General features: G+C 46.3%; 1 long non-coding RNA gene across 1 annotated transcript; it reads left to right on the forward strand.

Annotated features, from left to right (window-relative positions):
* Window positions 1–251: 251 nt before the first annotated feature.
* Window positions 252–14482, forward strand: LOC119965612. Its single transcript, XR_005460567.1, has 3 exons — window positions 252–363; window positions 14122–14214; window positions 14352–14482. It is a non-coding gene; the product is annotated as an uncharacterized LOC119965612 (long non-coding RNA).
* The last annotated feature ends 890 nt before the right edge of the window (window positions 14483–15372 follow it).

A 15372-nucleotide genomic window follows, 5' to 3' on the forward strand; every position in this document is an offset into this window, starting at 1 on the left:
GTGAATCGTGCCATCGGGAACTCGGCCCAGCAGAGGCGGAGTTCGTGAAAGCCCCGGAGAATATTGAGTGAGGCCCCCTAATGATATGCCAACTGTGTTTACTGTACGTGCGTTCCGGGCCGCATTGACACCGCTGTCTAAGTGACAGAGAATTGTGATTTGGCATCACATCGGCACCTGCTGTGATTTTTAACCTATTCTCAACCTAATTACTTTTCTCTATTTCAGTGTCAGCCAACAGAAAATCCAGCCCTTTTAAGATAGAGGAGGAAAAATTATTTTACTCTGAGGATTGTTGGTGTGTGGAATTCTCTTCCCCAGAAAGTACTGGAGACTGGGTCATGGAGTTTACTAAAGCCAGAGGTAAGACAGATTTGTGATCGGCAAGGGAGACAAAGGCAGTGAGGGGCAGACAAGAATTTGAAGTTTGTGGTGTTCTTTGTGTTGTTTAATTCAGGATGGTTGGCGTAGTGTTCACAAATACCAAAAAATAGCTTGAACTTAAACAAAACTATAAATGTATTAATTTGGATTTCACACGTACTCCTTAATAATACACAGTTGATTATTAACATTTAAACTACATTCATCTACAGCTAATCTTAATACTGATATAAACTATAATCTGCTCTCACTTACACTATTTGTACTTCCGTCTTTTTCTAGTGTCATGTGAGTGCCCCTCTAAGAAATGTTTTTGTCTTATCACATGGCTTCAGTGATGTCATTGTGTGGGTGGAACTGGGCTGTGGTTCTGTGTTTTTACTTTCGTTTTCACATTTAGCTGCTGTACGCAGACAGAGCAGTATCTTGGCCTGCCTCACTATTTTCAATTTCAAAGAGTTATTCCAAGGAAGAAACCAAATTATAATAGTTACCTACTGTTTTGGTAAAAAGGAGTTTTTGGTTTATGGGATCTTGTTATTGAATTGGAACAGTTAAAGGGGGAATTTATTGAGGGTTATACATAGATTACTGTAGCTGTGTGGAGTCTTTATGTTTGTAGTTGATAATAATTTTTAGGTGTGTGTTTATGCAGATGTTAACTAAATTCATAGAAAAAGCTTATTTTTTGATTAAAAGCGCCCAAGAACTCTGTTTAATAACACCTGAAAGGCAGGCTCTTGTGCTCATCATAACCAAAATCAATAAACAGTTGTAGGCCAGGTGAATTCCATGAGATACTTTGGGGTATTCTAAACCCTGGCCCATGGTAACACGGTAGCACAAGTGATTAGCACTGTGGCTTCACAGCTCCAGGGTCTCAGGTACGATTCCCTGCTGGGTCACTGTCTGTGCGGAGTCTGCACGTCCTCCCTGTATCTGCGTGGGATTCCTCCGGGTGCTCCATTTTCCTCTCACACTCCAAAGATATGCAGGTTAGGTGGATTGGTCATGATAAATTGCCCTAAGTGCCCAAAAAAGCTTAAGAGGGGTTATTGGGTTACGGGGATAGGGTGGAAGTGAGGGTTTAAGTGGGTTGGTGCAGACTCAATGGGCCGAATGGCCCCCTTCTGCACTGTATGTTCTATGTATAACAATTGGGGGCTCGTGGGATAAAAGTCTATCTTTCGTGATTGTTTTGTCTTAGTGAACTTAAAGACAATGAGGTGTGAGCATATTTGTGTTTGCTTTTCAGGTGTTGTCTTCAAGTTTAGTATGTCCTTTCTCAGGTAAGGAGGACAAAAATAGGGAGTGTGTTGTGCACAACTGAGGCTCAGAGGTTTTTGCGGGGTGGAGACGGTCACCTTACCTTACAAACAGAGACTCAAAAAAGGCTTTTAGATTTGGCAAAAACATTGCAGTTAACATTAAGAACATAAGAACTAGGAGCAGGAGTCGACCATTTGGTCCCTCAAGCCTGCTCTGCCATTCAATGAGATCATGGTTAATCTTTTGTGGACTCAGCTCCACTTTCTGGCCCGAACACCATAACCCTTAATCCCTTTATTCTTCAAAAAACTATCTATCTTTATCTTAAAAACATTTAATGAAGGAGCCTCAACTGCTTCACTGGGCAAGGAATTCCATAGACTCACAACCCTTTGGGTGAAGAAGTTCCTCCTAAACTCAGTCCTAAATCGACTTCCCCTTATTTTGAGGCTATGCCCCCTAGTTCTGCTTTCACCCGCCAGTGGAAAAAACCTGTCCACATCTATCCTATCTATTCCCTACATAATTTTATATGTTTCTATAAGATCCTCCCCCCGCATCCTTCTACATTCCAACAAGTACAGTCCCAGTCTACTCAACCTCTCCTCGGAATCCAACCCCTTCAGCTCTGGGATTAACCTCGTGAATCTCCTCTGCACACCCTCCAGCGCCAGTACGTCCTTTCTCAGGTAAGGAGGATAAAACTGAACACAATACTCCAGGTGGGGTCTCACTAACACCTTATACAATTGCAGCATAACCTCCCTAGTCTCAAACTCCATTCCTCCAGCAATGAAGCCCAAAACTCCATTTGCCTTCTTAATCACCGTTGCACCTGTAAATCAACTTTTTGCAACTCATGCATTAGCACAGCCAGGTCTCTCTGCACAGCAGATATTTCATCATTTAAGTAATAATCCCTTTTGCTGTTATTCCTACCAAAATGGATAACCTCACATTTTTTAACATTGTATTCCATCTGCCAGACCCTAGCCCGTTCACTTAACCTATCCAAATCCCTCTGCAGACTTCCGGTATCCTCTGTACTTTTTGCTTTACCACTCATCTTAGTATCGTCTGCAAACTTGGACACATTGCACTTTGTCCCCAACTCCAAATCATCTATAGAACATAGAACACTACAGCGCAGTACGGGCCCTTCGGCCCTCGATGTTGCGCCGACCTGTGAAACCATCTGAAGCCTATCTGACCTACACTATTCCATTTTCATCCATATGTCTATCCAGTGACCACTTAAATGCCCTTAAAGTTGGCGAGTCTACTACTGTTGCAGGCAGGGCGTTCCACACCCCTACTACTCTCTGAGTAAAGAAACTGCCTCTGACATCTGTCCTATATCTATCACCCCTCAATTTAAAGCTATGTCCCCTCGTGTTGGTCATCACCATCCGAGGAAAAAGACTCTCACTGTCCACCCTATCTAACCCTCTGACTATCCTATATGTCTCTATTAAGTCACCTCTCAGCCTTCTCCTCTCTAACGAAAACAATCTCAATTCCCTGAGCCTTTCCTCGTAAGACCTACTCAAGCATGAGGTAATTGCAGCGGAGCTGAGTGTTTAAAATTGTCTGAGACACAATCAGAATCATTGGAAATGGCAGGGATTCAATTACAGATCAAGCAGCTTGAACATGAAAAAGAATTAAAGCAGCTTGAATACAAAATGAGGGAGAAAGAAAGAATAGCCCGAGCAGAACAAAAAGAAAAGGAGAGAGAGGAAAGGGATAAAGAATGAATAGCCCCAGCATAACAAAAAGAACAAGAGAGAGAGGAAAAAGAAAAAGAGAGAGACTTTGAATTTCAGAAACTGGCCATGAAATGTGAAAGTTCCTTAAAATTGGCAGAAGTTAAGAGAAACCTACAGTCTAAGGATAGTGATGAGGATGGTGAGAAAGAGCGTCATAGAACATAGAACATAGAAAATAATGCACAGAACAGGCCCTTCAGCCCATGATGTTGTGCCGAACCTTTGTCCTAGATTAAGAACAAATCAATCTACACCGCAGCATTCTACCGTAATCCATGTACCTAACCAATAGCCGCTTGAAGGTCCCTAACGTTTCCCACTCAACTACTTCCACAGGCAGTGCATTCCATGCCCCCACTACTCTCTGGATAAAAAACCTTCCTCTGACATCCCCCCCATATCTTCCACCATTCACCTTAAATTTATGTCCCCTTGTAATGGTTTGTTCCCTCCAAGGAAAAAGTCTCTGACTGTCTACTCTATCCATTCCTCTGATCATCTTATGAACCTCTATCAAGTCGTCCCTCATCCTTCTCCGTTCTAATGAGAAAAGTCCCAGCACACACAAACTTTCCTTGTAAGACCTACACTCCATTCCAGGCAACATTGAACATAGAACATAGAACGATACAGCGCAGTACAGGCCCTTCGGCCCTCGATGTTGCACCGACATGGGAAGTCCAAATACTAAAGGCCATCTAACCTACACTATCCCATTATCATCCATATGCTTATCCAATAAACTTTTAAATGCCCTCAATGTTGGCGAGTTCACTACTGTTGCAGGTAGGGCATTCCACTGCCTCACCACTCTTTGCGTAAAAAACCCACCTCTGACCTCTGTCCTATATCTATTACCCCTCAATTTAAGGCTATGTCCCCTCGTGCTAGCCACCTCCATCCGCGGGAGAAGGCTCTCACTGTCCACCCTATCTAACCCTCTGATCATTTTGTATGCCTCTATTAAGTCACCTCTTAAACTTCTTCTCTCTAACGAAAACAACCTCAAGTCCATCAGCTTTTCCTCATAAGATTTTCCCTCCATACCAGGCAACATGCTGGTAAATCTCCTCTGCATCCGTTCCAAAGCTTCCACGTCCTTCCTATAATGAGGCGACCAGAACTGTACGCAATACTCCAAATGCGGCCGTACCAGAGTTTTGTACAGCTGCAACATGGCCTCATGGTTCCGGAACTCAATCCCTCTATCAATAAAGGCCAACACACCATAAGCCTTCTTCACAACCCTATCAACCTGGGTGGCAACTTTTAGGGATCTATGTACATGGACACCGAGATCCCTCTGCTCATCCACACTGCTAAGAATTTTACCATTAGCCAAATATTCCGCATTCCTGTTATTCTTTCCAAAGTGAATCACCTCACACTTCTCTACATTAAACTCCATTTGCCACCTCTCAGCCCAGCTCTGCAGCTTATCTATGTCCCTCTGTAACCTGCAACATCCTTCCACACTGTCTACAACTCCACCGACTTTAGTGTCGTCTGCAAATTTACTCACCCATCCTTCTGTGCCCTCCTCTAGGTCATTTATAAAAATGACAAACAGCAACGGCCCCAGAACAGATCCTTGTGGTATGCCACGCGTAACTGAACTCCATTCTGAACGTTTGCCATCAACCACCACCCTCTGTCTTCTTTCAACTAGCCAATTTCTGATCCACATCTCTAAATCACCCTCAATCCCCAGCCTCCATATTTTCTGCAATAGCCGACCGTGGGGAACCTTATCAAACGCTTTACTGAAATCCATATACACCACATCAACTGCTCTACCCTCGTCTACCTGTTCAGTCACCTTCTCAAAGAACTCGATAAGGTTTGTGAGGCATGACCTACCCTTCACAAAACCATGCTGACTATCCCTAATCATATTATTCCTATCTAGATGATTATAAATCGTATCTCTTATAATCCTCTCCAAGACTTTACCCACAACAGACGTAAGGCTCACCGGCCTATAGTTACCGGGGTTATCTCTACTCCCCTTCTTGAACAAAGGGACCACATTTGCTATCCTCCAGTCCTCTGGCACTATTCCTGTAGCCAATGATGACATAAAAATCAAAGCCAAAGGCTCAGCAATCTCTTCCCTGGCTTCCCAGAGAATCCTAGGATAAATCTCATCAGGCCCCGGGGACTTATCTATTTTCACCTTGTCCAGAATTGCCAACACTTAGAACATAGAACATAGAACATAGAACAGTACAGCACAGAACAGGCCCTTCAGCCCTCAATGTTGTGCCGAGCCATGATCACCCTACTCAAACCCACGTATCCACCCTATACCTGTAACCCAACAACCCCCCCTTTAACCTTACTTTTATTAGGACACTACGGGCAATTTAGCATGGCCAATCCACCTAACCCGCACATCTTTGGACTGTGGGAGGAAACCGGAGCACCCGGAGGAAACCCACGCACACAGGGGGAGGACGTGCAGACTCCACACAGACAGTGACCCAGGGACTTCTTCCCTACGCACCTCAATGCCATCTATTCTAATAGCCTGGGTCTCAGCATTCTCCTCCACATCATTATCTTTTTCCTGAGTGAATACTGACGAAAAGTATTCATTTAGTATCTCGCTTATCTCCTCAGCCTCCACACACAACTTCCCACAACTGTCCTTGACTGGCCCTACTCTTACCCTAGTCATTCTTTTATTCCTGACATACCTATAGAAAGCTTTTGGGTTTTCCTTGATCCTACCTGCCAAAGACTTCTCATGTCCCCTCCTTGCTCGTCTTAGCTCTCTCTTTAGATCCTTCCTCGCTTCCTTGTAACTATCAAGCGCCCCAACTGAAACTTCACGCCTCATCTTCACATAGGCCTCCTTTTTCCTCTTAACAAGAGATTCCACTTCTTTGGTAAACCACGGTTCCCTCGCTCGACCCCTTCCTCCCTGCCTGACTGGTACGTACTTATCAAGAACATGCAATAGCTGTTCCTTGAACAAGCTCCACATATCCAGTGTGCCCAACCCTTGCAGCCTACTTCCCCAACCTACACATCCTAAGTCATGTCTAATGGCATCATAATTGCCCTTCCCCCAGCTATAACTCTTGCCCTGCGGGGTATACTGATCCCTTTCCATCACTAACGTAAAGGTCACCGAATTGTGGTCACTGTTTCCAAAGTGCTCACCTACCTCCAGATCTAACACCTGACCTGGTTCATTACCCAAAACCAAATCCAATGTGGCCTCGCCTCTTGTTGGCCTGTCAACATATTGTGTCAGGAAACCCTCCTGCACACATTGTACAAAGAATGACCCATCTAATGTACTCGAACTATATCTTTTCCAGTCAATATTTGGAAAGTTAAAGTCTCCCATAACAACTACCCTGTTACTTTCGCTCTTTTCCAGAATCATCTTCGCCATCCTTTCCTCTACATCCCTTGAACTATTAGGTGGCCTATAGAAAACTCCCAACAGGGTGACCTCTCCTTTCCTGTTTCTAACCTCAGCCCATACTACCTCGGAAGAAGAGTCCCCATCTAGCATCCTTTCCACCACCGTAATACTGTCCTTGACTAGCAGCGCCACACCTCCCCCTCTTTTGCCCCCTTCTCTGAGCTTACTAAAACACCTAAACCCTGGAACCTGCAACAACCATTCCTGTCCCTGCTCTATCCATGTCTCTGAAATGGCCACAACATCGAAGTCCCAGGTACCAACCCATGCTGCCAGTTCCCCTACCTTATTTCGTATACTCCTGGCATTGAAGTAGACACACTTCAAACCACCTACCTGAACACTGGCACCCTCCTGCGAAGTCAAATCTATGCTCCTGACCTCTATACGCTCAATCTCCCGTACCCCAAAACTACAATCCATGTTCCCATGCCCCTGCTGAATTAGTTTAAACCCCCCCCCCCCAAAGAGCACTAACAAATCTCCCCCCCAGGATATTGGTGCCCCTCAGGTTCAGATGTAGACCATCCTGTCTATAGAGGTCCCACCTTCCCCAGAAAGAGCCCCAGTTATCCAGAAATCTGAATCCCTCCCGCCTGCACCATCCCTGTAGCCACGTGTTTAATTGCTCTCTCTCCCTAGTCCTCATCTCACTATCACGTGGCACGGGCAACAACCCAGAGATAACAACTCTGTTTGTTCTCACTCTGAGCTTCCATCCTAGCTCCCTAAAGGCCTGCCTGACATCCTTGTCCCCTTTCCTACCTATGTCGTTAGTGCCAATGTGGACTACGACTTGGGGCTGCTCCCCCTCCCCCTTAAGGACCCGGAAAACACGATCCGAGACATCATGTACCCTTGCACCTGGGAGGCAACATACCAAACGTGAGTCTCTCTCGCTCCCACAAAATCTCCTATCTGTGCCCCTGACTATTGAGTCCCCAATTACTAATGTTCTACTCCTTTCCCCCCTTCCCTTCTGAGCAACAGGGACAGACTCCGTGCCAGAGGCCCGTACCCCATGGCTTACCCCTGGTAAGTCGTCCCCCCCACAAGTATCCAAAACGGTATACTTGTTACTCAGGGGAACGACCGCAGGGGGTCCCTGCACTGACTGCTTCTTCCCAGTCCCTCTTACAGTTACCCATCTATCTCCAGTCTTTGGTGTAACTACTTCCCTGAAGCTCCTATCTATGACCCCCTCTGCCTCCCGAATGATCCGAAGTTCATCCAGCTCAAGCTCCAGGTCCCTAACACGGTTTTTGAGGAGCTGGAGTTGGGTGCCCTTCCCACAGATGAAATCAGCAGGGACACTGACGGCGTCCCACACCTCAAACATTCTGCAGGAGGAGCATTGTACTGCCTTCCCTGACATCACCTCTAGATTTAAAAAAAACAAGAAAAATAAAAATAAAGGAAGAGTTTACCTGATATTCCCTCAAACCCTGCTCCCGCTGAAAGGTAAGCAAATTTAAAGGCACTCACTCACCTTCACGACAGGCCCTTCAAATTAGGCTGACCACACTGCACGTATGCAAATTTCCCCAGAACAGCTGATCAGTAGCTCTGCTCTGCTGCCCTCTAGGATCAAAGAAAACCCTGAGGCTTTCTGTAGGTATATCAGGAACAAAAGAATGACTAGAGTAAGATTAGGGCCAATCAAGGATAGTAGTGGAAAGTTGTGTGAGGAATCAGAGGGGATAGGGGAAGCGTTAAATGGATATTTTTCGTCAGTGTTTACACTGGAGGAAGACAATGTTGTCGAGGAGAATACTCAGGTTCAGTCGACCAGGCTAGATGGAATTGAGGTTCACAAGGAGGAGGTGTTAGCAATTTTGGAAAGTGTAGTAATAGATAAGTCCCCTGGGCCAGATGGGATTTACCCTAGGATCCTCTGGGAAGCCAGGGAGGAGATTGCAGAACCTTTGTCCTTGATCTTTATGTCGTCTTTGTCGACAGGAATAGTGCCGGAAGACTGGAGGATAGCAAATGTTGTCCCCTTGTTGAAGAAGGGGAGTAGAGACAGCCCTGGTAATTATAGACCTGTGAGCCTTACTTTGGTTGTGGGTAAAATGTTGGAAAAGGTTATAAGAGATAGGGTTTATAATCATCTTGAAAAGAACAAGTTGATTAGCGATAGTCAACACGGTTTAGTGAAGGGTAGGTCATGCCTCACAAACCTTATTGAGTTTTTTGAGAAGGTGACCAAACAGGTAGATGAGGGTAAAGCGGTTGATGTGGTGTATATGGATTTCAGTAAGGCGTTTGATAAGGTTCCACACGGTAGGCTATTGCAGAAAATAAGGAAGTATGGGATTGAAGGTAATTTAGCGGTTTGGATCAGTAATTGGCTAACTGAAAGAAGACAGAGGGTGGTGGTTGATGGCAAATGTTCATCCTGGAGTTCAGCTACTAGTGGTGTACCGCAAGGATCTGTTTTGGGGCCACTGCTGTTTGTAATTTTTATAAATGACCTGGAAGAGGGTGTAGAAGGATGGGTTAGTAAATTTGCAGATGACACGAAGGTCGGTGGAGTTGTGGATAGTGCTGAAGGATGTTATAGGATACAGCGGGACATAGCTAAGCTGCAGAGCTGGGCTGAGAGGTGGCAGATGGAGTTTAATGCGGAAAAGTGTGAGGTGGTTCACTTTGGAAGGAGTAATAGGAATGCAGAGTACTGGGCTAATGGCAAGATTCTTGGTAGTGTAGATGAACAGAGAGATCTCGACATCCAGGTACATAAATCCCTGAAAGTTGCCACCCAGGTTAATAGGGCTGTTAAGAAGGCATATGGTGTGCTAGCCTTTATCAGTAGGGGGATTGAGGCACAAGGTCATGCTACAGCTGTACATAACTCTGGTGCGGCCGCTCCTGGAGTACTGCGTGCAGTTCTGGTCACCACATTATAGGAAGGATGTGGAAGCTTTAGAAAGGGTTCAGAGGAGATTTACTAGGATGTTGCCTGGTATGGAGGGAAGGTCTTACGAGGAAAGGCTCAGGGACTTGAGGTTGTTTTCGTTAGAGAGAAGGCTGAGAGGTGACTTAATAGAGACATATAAGATAGTCAGAGGGTTAGATGGGGTGGACCGTGAGAGTCTCTTTCCTCAGAGGGTGATGACCAACACGAGGGGACATAGCTTTAAATTGAGGGGTGAGAGATATAGGACAAATGTCAGAGGCAGTTTCTTTACTCAGAGAGTAGTAGGGGTGTGGAACGCCCTGCCTGCAACAGTAGTAGACTCGCCAACTTTAAGGGCATTTAAGTGGTCACTGGATAGACATATGGATGAAAATGGAATAGTGTAGGTCAGATAGGCTTCAGATGGTTTCACACTTCGGCGCAACATCGAGGGCCGAAGGGCCTGTACTGCGCTGTAATGATCTATGTTCTATGTTCTTTCTTCAATTCCCTCCTGGCTATCTTGTATCCCTCCAGCACCCTGTCTGAACCTTGTTTCCTCAGCCTTACATAAGTAACCTTCTTCCTCTTTAGAAAACATTCAACCTCTCTTGTCAACCATGGTTCCCTCACTTGACCATCCCTTCCCTGCCTGACAGGGACATACATATCAAGGACACGTAGTATCTGTTCCTTGAACAAGTTCCACATTTCAATTGTGTCCTTCCCTGACAGCCTATGTTCCCAACTTATGCACTTCAGTTCTTGTCTGACAGCATCGTATTTACCCTTCCCCCAATTGTAAACCTTGCCCTGTTGGATGCACCTAGCCCTCTCCATTACTAAAATGAAAGTCACAGAATTGTGATCACTATCTCCAAAATGCTCTCCCACTAACAAATCTATCACTTGCCCTGGTTCATTACCAAGTACCAAATCCAATATGGCCTCCCCTCTGGTCGGACAATCTACATACTGTGTTTGAAAAGCTTTCTGGACACACTGCACAAACACCACCCCATTATTTGATCTAAAGAGTTTCCACTCAATATTTGGGAAGTTGAAGTCACCCATGACGACTACCCTGTGACTTCTGCACCTTTCCAAAATCTGTTTCCCAATCTGTTCCTCCACATCTCTGCTGCTATTGGGGGGCCTATAGAAAACTCCCAACAAGGTGACTGCTCCTTTCCTATTTCTGACTTCAACCCATACTACCTTAGTAAGCAGATTCCCCTCGAACTGTCTTTCTGCAGCTGTTATACTATCTCTAATTAACAATGCCACCCCCTCCTCTTTTACCACCCTCCCTAATCGTATTGAAACATCTATAACTAGGAACCTCCAACAACCATTTCTGCCGCCCTTCTATCCAAGTTTCCGTGATGGCCACCATATCATAGTCCGAAGTACCGATCTATGTCTTAAGTTCACCCATCTTATGCCTGATGCTTCTAGCGTTGAAGTATACACGTTTGAACCCATCTCCGTGCCTGCAAGTACTCTCCTTTGTCAGTGTTACCTTCCCCACTGCATCACTACACGCTTTGGCGTCCTGAACATCGGCTACCTTAGTTGCTGGACTACAAGTCCTGTTCCCATTCCCCTGCCAAATTAGTTTAAACCCTCCTGAAGAGTACTAGAAAATCTCCCTCCCAGGATCTTGGTGCCTCTCTGGTTCGGATGCAACCCATCTGCTGTACAGGTCCCACCTTCCCCAGAATGCGCCCCAATTATCCAAATACCTGAAGCCCTCTCTCCTACACCATTCCTGCAGCCACGTGTTCAACTGCACTCTCTCCCTATTCCTAGCCTCGCTATCATGTGGCATCGGCAACAAACCAGAGATGACAACTCTGTCTGTGCTGGCTTTTACCTTCCAGCCTAACTCCCGAAACCCGTTTATTACATTCCTGCCTACGTCGTCAGTACCAATGTGCACTACGACTTCTGTCTGCTCACCCTCCCCCTTAAGGATCCTGAAGACACGATCCAAGACGTCATGGACCCTGGCACTCGGGAGGCAACAAACCATCCAAGAGTCTCGCCCGTGCCCACAGAACCGCCTGTCTGTACCTCTAACTATTGAGTCCCATATAACTAGAGCTCTCCTAATCTCCCCCCTTTCTTTCTGAGCCCCAGGGCCGGACCTCGTGCCAGAGACCTAGTCACTGCAGCCTACCCCTGCTGGGTAATCCTCCCCAACAGTATCCAAAGCAGTAGTCTTATTGTTGAGAGAAATGAGCACAGCGGATCTCTGCACTGACTGCTTCCTCCTCTTCCCACCTCGAACTTTACCCAGCTACCTTTGTTCTCAGTTGTAACTATCTCCCTGTAGCTTCTGTCTATCACCCCCTCAGCTTTCCGAATGATCCTCAGTTCATCCAGCTCCAGCCCCAGTTCCCTAACACGGTCTATGGGGAGCTGGAGATGGCTGCACTTCCCACAGGTGAAGTCAGCAAGGACACCGGTGGCCTCCCTTACCTCAAATGTTCTGCAGGAGGAACATTCCACTGCCCTAGCTGCCATCACCTCTACTTAGTCTCCCAGTGGGAAAAAAAGGTAAATAGCTTACCTGCTCACAGCACTGAGTCTTTTTTTAGTTTAGAGGAGGAGGGAGGGTGGGTGACACTACATGTGTAGTGTCTCGGGTTTCCTCACCGTTCAAATTTATTGTGTAATACAATCTTCCCAGGTCTCCCCACGGCCGACTGCTGGTTCCCTGCTCTGAAAAAGTAAGTTAAAAATCAAAAACTCAGCTTACCTTCCAGATCTCCCCTCCAAAAATCGCTCCCCTCTCTTCCCGCTCCGCTGGAAGAATGAGGCCAAAACCTCGGAGGTAAGTGCCTTTTTAAAGAAAATATAAACCTTCCCAGGTCTCCCCACGGCCGACTTCCGGTTTCATGCTCCGAAAAAGTAAGTTAAAAATCAAAAGCTCAGCTTACCATAGTCGAAGACTTGGTGGGAATCGATATAAATATGTCCAAGCATTGCCAAGGTTTGATGAGAAGGATGTAGAAGCCTTTTTCATTTCATTTGAGAAGGCAGCTAAACAAATGAAATGACTGCAGGACATGTGGGTATTACTGATTCAAACAAAGTTCTAAGGTAGAGCTAGTGAAGTATTTGCATCACTATCAGAGGAGATACCTGGGAATATGAGGAGGTGAAAAAATCCATCTTAGGTGCATATGAACTGTTGGAAATGTTGTTCAGGATTATATGAAGTCAAGTGTTTGCAAAATTCGGTTGCCTTTGAAACAGGGCTCACTAAGTGCATGGCAGCACAGTAGTTAGCACTGTTGCTTCACAGCTCCAGGGTCCCAGGTTTGATTCGGCTTGGGTCACAGTCTGTGCGGAGTCTGCATGTCCTCCCCATGTCTGCTTGGGTTTCCTCTGGGCGCTCCGGTTTTCTCCCACAAGTACCGAAAGACGCGCTGTTAGGTAATTTGGACATTCTGAATTCTCTCTCTGTGTACCCGAACAGGCGCCGGAATGTGACGACTAGGGGCTTTTTACAGTAACTTCATTGTGGTGTTAATGTAAGCTTATTATTATTATCAAGTTCTCTCATTTACACCTCACTGAGTGGAGACATGAGATTTGAAGTCTAAGTGCTGGTGCCGTCATAGGAACAGTGGCGTTTTACGCTCGAATGAATGGCGCAAAAGCTGCACCAATCCTCTGTCTGGTGGAGGGCTAGCAGGCATGCAGTGTAAAGCCCCCAGTTTTAGCTGTGGATAAAGCCGGTGAATTGCCGAGTCTGTGGCCGTGCATGCACATGTGGCGGCCTGCAGCGGCAGCTACGTGCAACATGGCGCCGGCCGCGCCTGGACCCGGCATGCCAAATAATGCCCCTCTGTGGCCAGGCTCGCCACCCCCGGACTACCTCCCACCATGCCCCCAACCCCCACCAAAGCCCCTCCTGCCCGCAGCACGGCTCCGACCCAACTATGGCGGCGCTGGACCCAGTTCCCAGCCGCAACGCCGGGGTCACGAAAATAAATAGCATGAGTGACCCACGCCTTCGGAAACTTGGCCCATCGGGGTGGAGCATTGGGGGAGGGTCTCAGGTGACGTCCTGAGGCCATCCATTCGGCGTGCAGTGAAGGGGTGGAGCATCGCAAATGTAGCGTCACTTCCAATTCTGGCGCAAATGGGGATTCTCTGGCCGATCGCCAAACGCGATTTCGGAGACTGGAGAATTCTGCCAGAAATTTATTTTAGTCTCCAAACCTCAAGTCTTACCCAAGCCAAGAAAGAACAACAAAGTTATATTTATTTTGCAAGTCTGTTTAGATTAAGATGGCTTGAAATGCCCGGACTGTTCATTCACCGGGTGCATTGTGGTCTTTCTGAAGGATTTTAATGAGTATGAAGAGAGGGCCAGGGACTGGTGCGAAGCGTTAATCCCTCCGTGACTGGTGGCCAAGCAGACATTGGAGTGAGGAAAGGTGAGTGTCACCAACCAGCTGAATGTTTAAATCATGTTGAGGGTATGAGCTTCTATGATGTAACAAACAAACATGCTTCATCATTCTAAATCTTTTCTTCTTACATCTCCACCGCTCTTTGGAAATATCGGTTGAAGGTGGTGGTGTACAAAGGTGATTTGAGAATGCACTGAACTATGGGTCACAATGGAAAGCGAGATAGCAATTCATCCAGAAGTGGAAGGAGAGTAACAACCAGCCGAGCAGGAAAGTGCACACCCTGAGGGGAGGACAGGTGAAGTTGTGCTGTTTTTTCTGTATCCATGCTGCACTTTTATTTTCTTGATGTGAAATCCTAAGATAATGTGATCCTCAGATAATTCTCAGCCCATCTTGCCCAATGGGCACTATGAAGTAGATGGTGGTTAGCTCTGCTGCCTCACAGTGCCAGGGGCCCAGGTTTGATTCTAGCCTTGGATGGCTGTGTGGAGTTAACACATTCTCCCCGTGTCTGCCTGGGTTTTATCTGGGTACTCCAGTTTCCTCCCACAGTCCAACGATGTGTAGATTAGGCGTGGTTATGGCACGGGTGCTCTTTCGGAGGGTCGGTGCAGTCTTGATGACCGAATGGCCTCATTCTGCACTGTAGGGGTTCTATGGATTATCTGAGTGGCTATAGATTGGGAGAGCGGAATATACAAATGAGACCTGGATGTCTATTTAAACATGCAGGTGCAGTAGGTGATGAAGAAGGCAAATAGTATGTTGTCTTTCATAGGGAGTCAATTTGAGAACAGGAGCAGGGGACTGTCATGCTGCAATTATACAGGGCCTTGGTGAAACCACACATGGAATAATATTGGCCTTCTAATCTGAGGAAGGGTGTTCTTGCTATGGAGGAAGTGCTGCAAAGGTTTACCAGATTGATTCATGGAATGGCAGGACACATGTATGAGGAGAGATCGAGTTGGTTATGATTATATTCTCTGCAGTTCAGAAGAATGAGGGGGGATCTCATAGAAACCTATCAAATTCTAACAGGATTAGACAGGGTAGATGCAAGAAGGATGTTCCTGATGGTGGGGAAGTTCAGAATCAGGGCTGACAGGCTGAGGATATGGAGTAGGCCATTTAGGACTGAGATGAGGAGAAATTTCTTCACCCAGAGAGTGATGAGCC

This window comes from Scyliorhinus canicula, chromosome 5 (genome assembly GCF_902713615.1).
Source record: "Scyliorhinus canicula chromosome 5, sScyCan1.1, whole genome shotgun sequence".
Lineage (NCBI taxonomy): Eukaryota > Metazoa > Chordata > Chondrichthyes > Carcharhiniformes > Scyliorhinidae > Scyliorhinus > Scyliorhinus canicula.